Source organism: Camellia sinensis, chromosome 12 (genome assembly GCF_055761805.1).
Source record: "Camellia sinensis isolate YWXY chromosome 12, ASM5576180v1, whole genome shotgun sequence".
In the NCBI taxonomy this organism is placed as follows: Eukaryota; Viridiplantae; Streptophyta; class Magnoliopsida; order Ericales; family Theaceae; genus Camellia; species Camellia sinensis.
Window position 1 is genome coordinate 29,381,972 of NC_138972.1, and position 17,108 is coordinate 29,399,079.

Consider the following 17,108-nt stretch of genomic DNA (forward strand, 5'->3'; position numbering starts at 1 on the left):
ATTTGGATGTAAGGATAGAACCATTGGAAATCCTGTTTCTAGGGCTTTAATTTGGACACGAGAACAACCTAAAACGGAGTCCGGACGAGGAAGTCATGCATGTTTGAAATTTGATTATCTGTGTTGGAAGCAAGTTCGCTTGAGCGAACTTTTGACCACTTGAGCAATCTGCGCAAATTTCAGAGATTCTAGGAGTTCTTTTTCACCACACAAGTGGTCAGTTCGAAATCTGGCACATTAAAGTCACTTTTTAGCCCAAAATCTTTATTCTTTCTTCCTCTTTTCTCTTCCACTCCTCCATACTCAAAACCCTAGAGCTCCAAACACTTGATTTCTCAAATTTGTTACCTTAGATCCACCCCAGATACTTCAAGGAGGTTGAAAGGAAAGCTTAGACCAAGAGTTCTACCGATTGTTTCGTAATTTCATCGAAGTTTCGAGCTGATTTCTCATCCTTAGCCACCATTCTTGAGGTAGGGGTATTTTTAACTTATTATATCTTTAATTTGAGACCTACATGTGGTAATTTCATTAGATATTCACCTTTGTAAATATATATATATATATATATATACAGAAGTATATATGTATGGATTGTGTTTGTTAATAAATGATTTTGAAGGATGTGGACAATAATTCATGATTATGGATAGAATTATGTCCATTATTGATGATTATTGTTGTTGATGATGAAAATTAGTCTCTAATTCATGAAAGAGAGAAAACCCCTAATTTTGTACAAAACCCTAGTTTTGAAACTTGTTCAATAAAGAGGTGTTTTGCTCAATTGATTTTTAAAACATGAAATTGGGTGTGCTTATTCGACTTTGAGGTTGAAATATGAATTAGTGGATTGTTGTGAATCGAAATCATCCTAGGGGTAATTGAAAACTTTAAATTCATACATCATATCCATTACTTAATTTTTCTTGTGATACTAATGTCTATGAATGGTTGGAAAAGTTAAAAGGGGGGATTTGCCCAATTGGCCTCTAGAACCTAAAAGTAAGTGTTTTTACTTGACTTCGATGTTGAAAAGTTAGACTTTGAGACTTTTACACCAAAACTGGAGATAATGATGGTTATGAATTAAGAATTTTCTCATTGTTGAAATATGAACTATTAAATTGTTGTGCATTGAAATTATTATAGGGAAATTGAGATTTGGAAAATTCATGCATGATAAACTTTTAAAATTTTATCTTGTGACATTTAAAATGTTAGCGTATTGAAAGAGTTTAAAAGGGGTAAATAGTCTATGAGTTCAAGTAGTAAGTCGGGGTAGATTTGAGTTGTGTATTGTATTTGGTACCTATGCAGGGAGTCAAGGTGCCCAATTACCATGTTTGTGCATATCGCTGGACGAATGTGGGAAAATGTTTTTGGGTGTCCACTGTGTCCACGAGCCCGCCGTTTCAAGAGTCGGTGAATGTGGAAAAACAAGTTTTTGGGTGTCCACAAGCCCGCTGTTTCAGGAGTCGAAAAATGTGGAAAACATGATTTTGGAAAAATAGTTTTGGGTGTCCACGTCCCCGCCATTTCAGGAGTTGGAAAATGTGGAAGAGAAGAAGGTTTTTGGGTGCCCATCGCCCCGCCATTTCTGGAGTCGTCAAATGCGTGACAATTTTCAGTATACAAAATCTATATCTATGTATGTATGTTGAATTACGACTCTTACTTGAAATTTCATAGTATATTTACCGCCTCGGTGAAATCAAGAAATGCTAATTTAACCTTAACATTTGCTCATTTCATACTCATGCATAAAGGTATTTATAAGCATACATAATAAAATTTACCAAATGTTTGCATTGCATTGCATGATCATGTGTATTTCAATTAATTATATAATTTGTTAAATATACTTCCTACTGAGCATTCGCCCACCTCAAAAACTAACCATTTTCAGGAAATAAAGTTGACAAGCCATCTAAATGATTTATTACGGATAACAATTTGGACGAAGCATGAATGATCACTTGTTTGATGTTTTGTGTTGAAGCCATGGGGTTATTTTGTATAACTTCTTAGCTTTTGATTTGTTTCATTTTAACCATGGTTGTAAAATGACTGTATTGAAATTTTTGAGAATAGTTCAATGGGGAAGAAGTGTTATGGAATTGTATTATTATTTCTTTATCTACTGTTTGTATCTATGTGGATTGAGATAGGGGAATAGGATTTGGGAGGTGTTTTCCCAAGGCATTGCAAATTGGTATTAGAGCTAACCGGGTTTGAATACCTTGGGCTTGTGGGAAGTAATGTTTGTCACAATAGGTTTACTAGGCTAGGATGGGGTGCTTATGTTCTTTGCATGCTTTGTGTGTTTATGTGGCTATGTGGATATGTGGTTAAGCTTGTAGGATAAAACTTGCGCCTATTGCATTCATCGAAATCCTTTTGGAAAGGCGCTTGTAGACACCCCATTTTTGACTGCCCGTAAGACTTAGGCGCTTTATTCCAAACACCCGATGATGAAAGTTACACAGTGCAATCTTTTGAATTCTCAGCGAAGAAATTTGGATTCAAACCCTAATCCCAAACCTTACAACCCATTTTGGCCAAACTACTTTAGACCTTAAAACCCTACTTTCCAAAATATTTTTCCAAATGTTTCTACGATGTTCTGAGGCTCGCATTTCGTTTAAAATATTACACTTTTCGGTAAATCGAGTAAGGACAAAGTGGAAATAAATGAAAAGGAGGTGAAAATTTTGAAAAATATTTCAAAACATCTTATTTATAGGTTTGGAGTTGAAGGAAATAGGAGGAGATGAAAGAAAACTAATTTAGGAAAAGGTTGAGCATCAAACTATTAAGATAGAAATAAACAGCCTTCACCAAATTAGGCATATCTCTTTGAGGACATAGAATTTAGATGTGAGGCTACTACCATTGGAAACTAGACTTCTAGGGCTTCAATTTAGACTCAAGAATCACCTAAAACCGAGTCCGCATGAAGGAGATATGCTCGTTTGAAGTTGGGTCTGAAATGCAGATTTTTGGAACCGGGCAGATCCATTTAGATCCCGCCGCGACTCATTTAGACCCCACCAGGTTTCAATGAAAACTTGTCTAGAGTTGCTTTTTAGGCCTGGCCGTGTATTTTTGGGCCTGGTCGGGTCTCAATGGCGAGAAACAGGACAGTTGGCAGGAATTTGCTAACTGTTGTTTTTTGGAGATATTTTTGACCAAATTGGTTCAAATTCTATAAATAGACCCCCTGCATTCAGAATTAAAGATTCGCAAATTTTCCAAAAGCTTTGAGGAGCTAAAAAGACCTCCCTCCACTTTCAACACCTTTCTTCATCCTCAAACCTTCTTTAGCTATACATACACGATACATACACCATTAGAGCTTGTTCTTAAAGCTTTTTGTTGGAGTTTCAAACCATATTTCATAAACTTGAGGGTGTTTTGGATCAAGTTTGATCAACAACCATACATACTCTTTAAAGAGGTATAACTCTTATCATCTTTTTCCTTTGTTTTTGCTAATTATCTTCTTCATTTTCCTTGAGTTTGTGCACTGCTGGAGGTGACTTTAAAGGGCTGAAATGTGATTTAATTCACAAAAAGTGGAGGGGTTAGCCACCCCTCCTTAAGCTTGCTTGCCTAGCTTGTTCTCCCCTATTTCCCTTCACTTTTTTCCACCCTTTTGAAGTAATTTTAGCCACTATTTTTGTGCTTTTTTTGGACTGTTTTAGGGCTGAAATATGTGATTTAAAATTGCAAGAAGTTGAGCGGTTAGCCACCTCTCCTTAGGCTTTATTCCATAGGTTTTTCTCTACTCTTTTACTTACTTTCTCTTACTTTTAACTACTATTTTTTATGATTTAGGGGCTGTTTAGGGTTGTTCTAATTCATTTAATTAGTTTATGCCTTGAATACTTTGCTTGCTGTGTTGCATGTCCTCATGGCTTCGGTTGTTTAGGTCTTAAACACCGAGTCATTCGAGTTGATAGCTTTCTTTACTTGGTTTTCATGTAAAGAGTTTCATTTTAATAATCAACTTTGCATAATTCCCAGGGAGGCAGACAGAGCTACTTCTGAAAACAGTCACGTGCATGCAATCCTTGTGCATCTTTATTTATATCAAAGTTGTAAATTAATGTTCCCATTCTTGTTGTAATTAATTAATTATCATTATAATTAGCATTGTTGTAATTATTATCAATGTTTATTCGTAATTGTCATAGTTAGTTAACTTAGATAGTTAGTTTTATTGTTCATCCTTGTTGTAATAAATTAGATAGCTAGTTAGTTATTTCGTATTCATTAGCTTAATTCCTTCATTTGGTTTTGTAATAGTTAGTTTAAATTCGGACATTTGGACACTCATTCGGACCCTTTTGCATGAGAACAAATATGTAATAAGTGTGTGCGTCTTCCAACCCCCATTTTTTTCTCCCTTTTATTTCTTCATTTATGATGGTAGTATAGAGCATCATGGTTTCTTAACATTTTCCATGTTTTGCATCCACATGTCTTGCACGCATTAAAGCTCGGTTCATAATTCTAACAAAGCATTGTTATTGCTTAACTCTTTGAATACATGCTTGGACCGCAAGCTATCAAATTGTTTCAAATACCATGTTAGTAGCTGAGCCCATTTGTCATAATTATTTATGTTGCATTAGTCATATTGCATTAGTTAGGATCATGCATTTGTTCTGACTTTTTTTGTTTCTTTTGGCTTGCCTTGGAGTACGAGGTAAGCACTTGTTGCTTTAGCATACTGCATTCGTGTGATTGTTGCCATATCAAGCATATTTTCCATGAGGCTAAGTGCTTAAGTGATATACCTATTTTGAATGCCTATGGATGAAGGTTAATTGCTTAAATTGGGGTATTTGATGAATATACATATGAGATCACTTTTTCAAGTGGTACATATTCAAAACAATTTTCAAACAAACACAAAATCAAATGTTCCAATTTTTGCAAATTACTCTATACTTGTGTGTGTCACATAGTAAGATAGCCTAATAAATTGGAACAAGAGTATAAAATGTAAATAAGAAACACATCATAATTAGTAGAGGCCGATCATTGATCGGGCAAGTAAGGTGCTCAAATTCATGACCTTCCCCTCTCATACCTAAGTTCCCAAGCCGAGACACTTTGGTGATGACGGATAAGTGGCCTTTGGCACAAGTCACAAGTTTCCTAAATTTCTCAAAAATATTTAGGTGGCGACTCTGTAATCTAGCAAAGCAGTCCATTTTTGGCATTTTTGATTCAAAATCGATTTTTCAAAAGATTTGCCAGATTTGGACTCATTTGCGTTTATCTATTTCACATTGCACTAGTGAAATCAGATTCAGAACCACGGGAGTCTGAACTGTAGGGCTATCGTATCCAAAAGGAGCATGAAAATCAAACTATAGCACCTGATTAATGCTTTTTTCACTTGGAAGTCTTTGAGCGTCATGCGACAAGTTGATATCTTAGAAGCACTACTAAAAATCAGAGCTTTCGTGACGGTCTTAAACGTAGCAAAAGGTTCGCATGTCGTCGCAAAAGACTTTTTGCGACAGAGTAGTGACGGGAAATGAGGGGTGGCGGAAAGGGGCGTGACAAAAGGTTTTTGCGACGGTTACAAACCATCGCTTTCTTGTAGCGACGGTCAGTCAATGGTTTTTGTGACAGTTTAAACTAACACAAAAAATGGGGAAAAACTTCACTTTTAGTGACGCTTTTGGTTGCCGTCGCCAAAAACTTTTGTAGCGATGGTATTTGATGTCGTGAAAAGTATTATTAGCAACAATCTAAAACGTCGCCAAAAAATTAGAATTACATTAATACCTAATTTGCAACAGTTTAAACCGTCGCTAAAGATTAAACTAATATGTATATGCAACAAGTTAACCTGTCGCTAATAAAATGTAAGGAAATGATGATTACATTAGCGACAATTTATTATTGTTGCAATAAAATTATTTTCATAAAATAAATATATATTTTATTAATTCATTCTTTGTACAAATTATTAATATTTTCTGAAATAAAATACATCCACATCCATATTCACAAAATCATACAAATAATAATATATATGTACCCTGTAACAATTGTCAAACAAATTTTTTTACAAAAATACATAAAACATCCTCCATCAATACTAATAATTTTTAATAATTCAAGAACTCAAATTTTTGTATCTAAAACAAAACAAAGTATCGACAATAGGAATAAAAAAACATATACATTATAGCTTGCTTTAATATCAACAGTAAGCTCCAATATCGATATGCGAAGATATCATCACGTACTCAAAAAGGTTGCATCTACAAAAAGAAGCCAAAAAAATATATATCATTTACAATATAATTAATTTCAAGCTTACAAAAAATGTAAAACATTTTATATTTATTTCAATAAATAAATAAGATTGTAATTTTGTGAATCATGAATTAAATCGAATCGAGAATCATTAAAATCATTACAAACTAAAAAATATATATATATATATATATTAAAAAAACTAATAAATCAATAAAGAAAATAAGATGTTAAGCAATCATATATATGAAACGAAATGAAATAAATTGATTTCGACATATGCTATAAAATAGTTCTTATGTAAGGTCATAATTACATAGTTTAGTTGCGAAGACGTTACCTTCATAGCAAGAACTTTCAGTGTTCAATGTCTAACTCACCGTAAGTAAGTTTGGGGTTGACAAACTAAAGCTTGCTAATGAATTCTAATACAGTGTTCAAAAAAGGAACCAAACCAATATAACCTACAGATACACTAGTCAGACTTGATAATGCATAAAATGGATATGATAGAATCAAAACAGGAAAAAAAAATGGACATACAACAAAAATGCCAGTTTGCAAGAACAAAAAATACAGCAAACTAATATAACAGGAGCAGATTCATCAAAGGTTCAAAGTAAAACAATAGGAATCTAAACACAAGTACACTTAAGCTAAGTTTGATTGACAAAGAAAAAAAAATCATTCACAAAATGCACAAGTGGTTGTTGACAAAAGAAAGTGGGTCCTACCATACGTACTATTTTGAAGGAAAAATTTTCCCTCAAATTTGCCTTGCATTTTATACATGATTATGCATTGCAGGAAAGGGTAGTTTTATTTTCTCAAACCTTCCAATAAACCAAATGAATGGGAGAGTGGACGAATTACAATAAGGCAAGGAGCAAATGCTTTGGATATGCAACCACTCTAATCAAAAGTTTGAGGGAGTGGGACAAATGAGTGAAGGTTTGACATCAACTCAGTTTTCCCGAACCACATAATTACAAAACACGTTAAAAGATCCAAATCAAGCAAATAAAGTATATAAAAGAAAATCAAACCATTCCTGAAAGTTGGGTATTTGTCTTGTTTAGCAGATGAACCTGTAGAATGGAAGTATGGAAAAGGATTTAGAAGCAATGTGATCTTTATTTAAACCATACCATTTATTTTTGAGTGGGGAACATTCAAACTATTTAGAAACAATGCAAGCAAAAAATAGTAAGCTGCCATTTTTTTTTTTAATCTTCCTCATTATCTAATCAGTTAATAAACATCATAATAAATAATTAAAAAAATGATTGATTGCTAAGATAACATCATATCATTAAAAAGGAGAAATGCCTCAGCACCAAAAAAGGAGGAAGGGGGGAAAAATGGTCTCATTCAGACTTTCAAATTCAAACAAATGGGAAAATTCGAACATATGAAAGTCAGGTGCTGAAAAATCTAATTTAGACTATGTGTCACGCCCCAAACCCGCCCCTAAAAGTTCGGGCATGACCCATACAGAAAACGGACACTTAACCTAATATACATATCATATGGGGCTTGAACGGAAGCATTTAATATAATAAAATAACACAGAAAAGTATCCATTGAGCTAAACCTAACATGCCAGGATCACATTCGTGACAGTCATTTATTTTTAGACATACCCATACACATACATGACCGCATAAACAAACATTGGTATAGAAAGGGGTCATATACATACATTTTAACCTTAGGTAAATAATTAAAGTGCAAGCCAAAATCTTAACAAAACTTGACATAAATGCATAGACTTGGTCAGGGAGCCTGGGCATACTAAGGTTGACAACTGAAGGGTTAGCTTCAAGGGTTAAGACGGACTCCCAAAATGATTACCTACAGAACAGACATAATATAAAGTGAGCGAAGCTCAGTGAATAATAGCACATAAACGATTCAATGCTCAACTTGAATTATAATACATATCAATGCATACATAAATAATGAGGCATAAGGTTAATTGATTTTGTATTAATTCTTGAATGGCCTAAGGCCCAGTCTTGAAACATATTGACTTGAAACATAATATCTTGGAACATAATGGCTTTAAGCCCTTGAACAAAGTGGCGATAGCCCTTGAACATATTAGCATTAAACTTTTAAACATGTTGGCATATAGCCCTTGTACATATGGCATGAAGCCCTTGAACATATGGCATGAAGCCCTTGATCATATGGCATAAAGCCCTTGAACATATGTGTATGAATTCAAGAGGTGTCTCACACGGGTTCTAGAGATGACTCACATCGTAGCACTTAGTTCCGTGTAGCAGTTTGTTTCATATTATAATAACTTATCCGGAATGGCCATAGGCCTCATAACTTGCACATATGTATGGACTCAAGAGGTGGCTTGTACGGATTCTAGAGGTGACTCGCATTGCAGCACTTAGTTCCGTACAGCACTTAGTTCCATACCGAAAATACAGAATGGCCTCTGGCCTCATAGATCATATAGAATGGCCATAGGCCCAGATTGGCTATAAGCCTCATTCATATATGTATGGACTCAAGAGGTGGCTCACATGGATTCTAGAGGTGACTCACAATGTAGCACTTAGTTCCAAGTAGCACTTTGTTCCATACCAGTAATTAACAGGTTTTACAGACCAACCATACATATCATGTCATATCATAAACGGAAACAAATTCATACATATGCATTATGCTTAATTCATAAACAAAAATCAAAATTCAAACTTAATTATACCTGGCACTTCATTAGTGCTAACAAGTCAATATAAAGCATTCTTGTTCCTCGATACTAAGAACTTGTAATATCCTTGAACTTATAACATACGTGAACTTGTAACAGACTTAAACTTGTAACAGACTTAAACTTATAACATACGTGAACTTGTAACAGATGTAAACTTATAACATACGTAAACTTGTATATACTTGAACTTGTAACATGCGTATACTTGTAACATACTTGAATTTGTAACATACTTGAAAACACGGTATTATTACCCCCGGGTAAGGGTCGTGTGCTACGGATGTCATGAATACTTTACATATATGGCCAACTGTTCTTTACTTCCAAAACGTAACATATTAGAACATAGAACATTTCTTGTTATATCATGTCATTATAGTACACTTAGCAAAGACAGAACAGGTTACATCATAATGTGGGCTACATGACAAGGTCATCGATATTGAATTCTGTCTTTGGGTTGAGCCATCCGTAAATCAATCTGTTATTTATCATAATACTTGGCTGGTATTAACGTATAAAACAATCCGTGGTCTTAGCTAATAATTCGTTAAGAAATAGCGTAGTTCACTTGATCTATTAATAGCATATAGAAGCATACACCTTTGTTTGCTCGTTCATATATGTTACCATATTTGGCTTGTGCTTAGCAGAGTACTACTGGTAGCCGTTACATCATTCACATGAGTTAACATAATTAACTTAAGTTTAACAGGACGTTCCTGATAATTGCTAATGAGAGATAAGCACATTTACAAATTGAATGATTTCAGAGATACGTGAATACCATGATTCCATAGTGCTTATACATTCCCTTGGTTCGTCATGAATCACTATAGATATCTTGCACATAATGTTAGTATTCTTTGTTAATCAACATACTTGCAAGAAATAGAATGTTAACAATAAGAATCATTAACGATCATTGAATGTACGACTATCGTACTACTACTCACAGTGTTCAGATGCTTGGTCCGCCCCTGTAGCTGACCCTACACAATTCATAATACACATAGAAATCGGGTCACATATAATTATTTCGTTCTTAACTTGTTTAATTCTTTTTATACCAATTACACATCAATTTGCAATTCAACATAATTCAAACTAAATCCTTGAATTCCATTTCAACATTCCACAACCGAGTTCATGTCATCCATATCCTTAATAAATTATTTCCCCAATTTTTCCTTTACATTAAAGCATGAATTACAACGTTCATAACAAAGTTCATTCGCAAATTTTAAACATAATTTTCAAACATTTCCAAATTCCAATTAAACTTGTACATATCTAATTCAATATCTCAATTTCATTATTCTACTTTCAATTTGGGCCAAATCATTGGTTATCATCATTAATCAACCTAGGGTTTCAAGAAAATATTGAAATTTCAAGAAAAACACAAACTTATTAACCCATTACTTTTTATTCCAATTTTCCCAATGATTATACATCTAAGAGTCACAATCCATCATTTTAACCCACCAATTTAACTTCCAACATCTCCAACTCTAAACCCTCAATTCTCATGTTGGACATAATATGCTCAAAATTATAGATTTTGTTTGTATATACACAAAATTCCATAATTCCATCCATGAATGCAAATATTGAAAGGGAATAAGGACCCCTACCTCAAGAATCAAGCAAAGGAGACAAGATTGAGAAGAATCCTTCAAAAAATTCGAATTTCAATCGGTTGGAAATGTTGACCCTTTCTTGTTCTCCATCCTTGATGTAAGATCCATGGTGGATTTGTTGATAAAAGTGGAGGAAATCAAGGTTTTGGGAGCTAGGGTTTCGGACATGGAAGATGGGAGAAGAAGAGAGGAAAAGAAAATGTAAGAAATGGGCCAAAAATCTCGTCTTTGAGCTGCTGTCCTGCACAGCCCGCATGTGCGGCGCTATTCCCCGCACGTGCGACTCTGCTTCCAGCACAGATGTAAAAACTTCAAACGGGTATAACTCTCTCATCGGGACTCCGTTCTTGGTCGTTCTTGTGTCCAAATTGAAGCCTTGAAAATAAGCTTTCCAATGGTTCTAACCTCACATTCAAATTCAAAGTGCAGAAAAAGAAAAGGGCAAATGAGTGACGGCTGATCGTAGAATAACTATCCGGATTATACTCTTTGGTCCAATCTTACTTTACCATCATACCACCACCTCAATCCATACCCCAAAATAAGATAAAAACATTCTCAATTCCAATAGATATAGTTGAATTAAAACACATTAACCCCTAATTCAATAAGGATGACTTTTGGGGTCATTACACTATGTGATCTCATTCAGACTATCTAGGAAAAAAAGATACTACTATTTAGATAAAGATAAAAAAAATAAAAAAATAAAAAAAGGTTTGGGAGGTAACATAAGTTTGGGGGATCAAACTTTCTAAAGGGGGGGAAGAATGTGACAACCCTACTCTGTGTTATGCTAGTTAATCTTAGTTATGCTTATAATTAAATGCCTGATATGATTTTGAGTGCCAATTATATGATTATATGTGGTTTTGAACTTTTATCTGTTCATCGTAGAAAAATCTGTCATATTTTCTGCGATAATTTGAAATTGAAGACCGTAGAGGCTACAGAAACTGAAATTAACTGTATGATTGTGATTGGCATGATTTTTATGGTGAAATTTAATTAAAAATTGATTCGGATCAAAATAATTATATTAATTTGATTTAATTAAGTTCATTTAATTAGGTTTAAGCCTTGATTAGTCAACATGATTAGTGAGACTTATATAGGTGCTAATTAGGGGCTTAGCTCATATCATTGAGCTCATTTCTCACCTTTTGGCTGAGTCTATACACTTTAGAGAGGGAAAACACTTGATATAGAGATATATATATATATATATATATCAAATTCTTGGAGAATTGACTTCAAGATTGAAGAATTGGGAAGCTAAGCTCAAGAATTTGCTAGAGTTAGAAGGATTGAAGGCTCCAACTGAGTATTTGAACTCTAATTCGTGAGTTAAAGTTCATGAATATGTGTATTCAAGAAGAATTGGTGAATTGTTGTAGAATACAAACTTAATATGAAGAATTTGGTGCCAAAGTACTCATGCATGCATAATTTTGTTAAGCCACATGATTTCAACCATCATTTCTACCATTTGAAAAGGTATTAGAGTCTATATTACACATGCATGCATAATCCATGTAGTTATGAAGCTTGGTTGCATGTGTTTTGAAGTTGTCAAGAAAAATATGAAATGATTTAGGAATTGGATCATGGTTTTGGACAATTGGTCTCAAATTACTTATGTTCTCATTCTATATAATGTCTTTCCATGTTTTTGTACCAAAAACACGAGCTTTGGACCGTTGAACATCAGGTTTGAGCTTCAAACACAATTCTGGTAATTCCAGAATTCGACATGTCTGCTCAAGCGAGGAAAGTGTCGCTCGAGCTTAAAATCAAGCTCCTAGAAGTTTCACAGAGTTTTGCACAGTAGCTCGAGCGGCAAACCTTACGCTCGAGCGAACCCTGTTTTACATGGCTCGTCGCTCGAGCGACAGAAGTCTCGCTCAAGCATAAAATTCATGCAACCAGTAATTTTGTAGAGTTTTGCAAACCGCTCGAGCGGAGTGCCCTGTTTCAAAAACTTTTGAAAAACTGTTCTACATTCTGAATTCCGTTCTCTTTCATTTCTGAGTATTCTAGGCACGCATATAGCATTCTAAATGAATTAAAGGGCACGAAAGAGGCCTAAGAAAGTTAAGTAAATGAAATAACATATTGAATTGTATTATGACCTAATGTGTTATGGATTATGTAGGGTCAAGTACGGGGACGAATCAGGCACCAGAACACAGTGAGTAATATCATAGCAAAGATATTTTTGTATATACATTATTTTCTAAATGACACCTATGTGGTAAGGTTCTAAACTTTTGAAGTGATATTATGAATGAGTATTCTAATCACTTAATTCAAAATGAAATATGCGAAGTGATCGATGTACGAGTATGAAATGGGCCTAAGGTCGTTCAGTATATTTAGTAGGGATGTGGATTGGGCCTACGGCCGTTCTGTATAATTGTTAAATGGGCCGAAGGCCGTTCGGAATAAGGAATTGAATGGACCTAAGGTCATTTTGGATACAAAGATGAATATGTATATGACCATGGATCTAAATATGTGCACACAAATGTGTATATGAGTTAGACCTAAGGTCGTTTTGCATATAATGGACCCAAGGTCATTCTGAGTGTAAGTTGGACCCAAGGTCGTTTTGCCTATGATGGACCTAAGGTCGTTTTGTATGCTACATGGACCCGATGTCATTTTGTGTTTGGGATATGATAGAAAGGACCTGAGGACGTTTTTCTTTATCATTGATTACCAAGCGTAATAGTGAATTATGATTATAAGAATTTTGTTTATGAACTCCTTTGCTTTGGTATTATTCACTGGGTGTTAGCTCACTATTTATATTTTTGTATGTAGGTGAACAACGAGATGTCTAGCCCTAGCCCCAGTGAGCTATGAGATATTGAGCTTTGAGGAGTCAACCAAGGTCGCCTCACGCAAGAGGCCTTTTTTTATTTTGCTTTTTCTTTTGCTCTTTTGCGGTCTTATGTGGTCGAGTTATGTATAGCCTTGGTTTTTGTTAACACTGACTTTTGAATGATCCTGGACTTATGTAGTACATAATATGGATGTGTATATAGTGTGAGTTATTACACTTATGAGAAAGTTTTTGGTTAAGCCATGTATGCACAACTCATTGGACAAAATCTTTGTAAGTTTTTGCTTCCACTATTTGGGCCCTATAATTAAACATGATTTCATTTCTGACTGAGGCCGTAAGTAATCTCATGATTACTGGTGGTTATGACCCGAATCCGTAGGGGTGGGTTAGGGTCATGACAGAGGCCGTAGGTAATCTCATGATTAACCGGCCGGTTATAATCCTAACGTATAGGGCCGGGTTTGGGTCATGACACACCCCTTCTTTTTCATTCATGTGAAACACGTTTGTATGCGATGCACATTCTTGATCATTTTGTTTGGTATTTGTTTACCCCTCTTAATGTGTGGAAACACAAAAAGGTTGTATTCTCCATGTTCGCATCCTTTAGCATGCTTTATATCTTTCGTACAAGGCTTGCCTCACATATTGTTATCTTTGCATCATCATTCCATTGCATAAACATCAATTTTCAAATTGTTTTCAAAACCTTTCTGGTAGTGTGGTACACGTAAGTGCAACTTTCAAGCAACCGGCTTTGTGAAGCATGTAAGTCCAACTTTCAATTGCGTTTCGATCATATCATTTGCGTCCTACCCTTAAACTACGTTAGTTTGATTCCTCGCAAAGGGATGCGTAGGCAACCCTCAGTCTAACCAACTTCATTTGCATCTTGTTTGTTTGCTGAAGTCATATGGCCTTATGAAAGAGGCCATCTTCGGACTATGACAGTCACTCACGTCATGAAATGACATACCGAGCTCTGTCAAAGAGGGACAACTGTACATACTCTACTTTCACCTGCCCAAAGACTAGGGCGCCCTTTTCTAAGCACCCTAGGATGAAAATCTAGAGCACGTGTTACCTTTGATTCTCCGATAAAAAGCTTAAGTCTGAAAGCATATCCCAACCTTTTTCACTTGTTTTGGCCAAATGTTTTTCGACCTTTAAAAAACCTTTTTTAAAATGATTTTTGTTGCGCATAAATCCAATCACTTCCATGATGTTCGAGCTCATTTTTTCAATCGAAACATTGTGATTTTCGTTAAACCGAGCAAAGACAAATTGAGAATGAATGGAAATTAGGAGAATCCTATCAAAAAACCTTATTTTCCCAGCAATTTGCTTTAGCCATACAAAATTTAGTCTAGCCATACAACTTTTATGCCCGGCCAACCATATTTTGGTTGGCCAGCCATAAAAGAGACGGTCGGACATATTTTGGCTGGTTGTACAAATTTGTCTAGAAACAGGGCAGTTTCAGGGAGATAGTCCTCCCATGCATGTAAGATTGCCACCTTCACAATTTTTTCTTGAATTACAGATCAAACAACATTCAGCCTATAAATTCACCTTTCTTTCACTTATATAAAGAAGGGGAAGGTTTACCAAAGCATAGAGACACTCCTCTTTGATCTCAAAGCCTTTTAGGACTTTCAAATTTTCTCTCTCTATACTTACAAGTATAGATACACGATTGGAGCTTGAAGCTTGGAGCTATTTTTTGCAAGGAATTCAAGTCCAATCCTAGAAGCTTGAAGGTGCTTGGAAGAGGGTTTGCTAATCAATGAGCCTTTTTTCATCACTTGAAGTGAGTTCTTGAACTTTCTTTGCGCTTTCTTTTCTATTTTCTCTCCTTTTCTCTCTTGCCAAACACTCAAAAATTCTGAATTTAATTATTTAAATATGTGATTGTGCCTTGTGGATAGTAGAGGGGATTAGCCACCCTTCCATAGGATTAATTGGATTACTTGAATTCTAGTTTTTCTTACACTTTATCTCTCATTTTCTCACCTCCCAAACACCCTATATTATGATTTTCTCTGGTAATTTAAATTAGTTTTGGACTTGTATAAATGGTTATAGTCCTACCATATGTTTTGTTTTCATAATTCTCTTATTTTCTTTCATTTTCTATCACTTTCGCACCAATTTTCTCATCATCCAAACAAGTTTAATTCTTATGATTCAATCCATGTTCACATTCTAATGAGAATTTGGGTTGTTTTGTGAAATTAATTGGGTGATCCATGGGTCTAAATTGGTGGTTTGAGATTTCTAGATTCTATTTTCTCTCACTTTCTTTTACTTTCCCTCATTTTCTCTCTACTTTTTGGAAGCCAAACATGGATTATTGGCTTCCACTTAGAAGTAATTTGTAATCTACTCTCTCCATCTACTTTAAACCTTGATTTGGGTATCTATTTACTCTTTTCCATGAGAGATCATGTAGATTCATTTTCACTTCTTTGATTTGCTTCTTATTTAGCTTCTCTTTCATAATCAAAGAAGTCTATCATCTCATCCTTTCTTCTATGATGAGTATGGTAGTTCTCTCTCGTTATTTTACTTTCTTGATCATCAAGTGATTTTCTATATCCATCAATGATTGACGAAGACCATCGTTGCATCTCTTCCATGGTGAGAATGGTGGATTTAGCTTGTTTTCATTTTCTTTATTACTTGATTGCTTCCATGATGTAGTCTTGTTTGGTAGCTTCTTATGTGTTTTTATTTGGTAGTATTAGTAGTTGCTTCCATTATCCTTGTTGAGTAGTCTCTTTTGTTTGTAGCTTTAATGTATATCTCTCTTATCTCTTTCTTCTCTATCCCTTTTATTTAGAGCTTTCCCCCACATTGGCATCATGTTTTCTTTATTTCATGAATCTCCAAGTTTTGCATTTCTCATGCATATGACATGGCTCATTTTATGTGACACCCCAAAGAATGCCACGTACTATAATTTTATCATTATCCATCTTTGAATACATCAAGTCAAAAAAACTATTTCATTGACTATTTCATACCATAACACATTTTGAATTAATTACCTTCCAATACTTTCGAGATAAAAAAATAAATAAATAAATTGTTAGGATAACAATTTAGGAGATGAATACATTAGCTAGAAAACCTAAGAATGTATGTGTTTGATAGAGAACCTAAGGAGCCTAGACGAATTTGAACATGTCCATGTGATTTAGTAAGTATTGAAGCATTAGGAAATTCGTCTTAAACTTGATAATTGAACATTTAGATAATTCAGGAAACTCCAAGTGAGAAGCTTAATGATCTTAGTTTATGAGTACTTAATTGAAAATTAAGCGGGATTAATGTTAATTAAGTATGATTAGTAAGCTTTAATTATGATTAATTAAGTTCATTATGATTAAGTTAAGCCTAGATAAATTAGTATAGACCTTGGTTAACTAAGTTAAATAAGTAAGATTAGACAAATTAAGCAAGCACACACCTAGGTGACACAAGCTGGCACCTCTCCCCATTTTTGTTTCCTATAACTCTTGTCTTGTTCAACTCAATAAAACAAGACTAGAACAAACGAGAGAGAAGAAAGAAAGAGGGAGAAAATGAA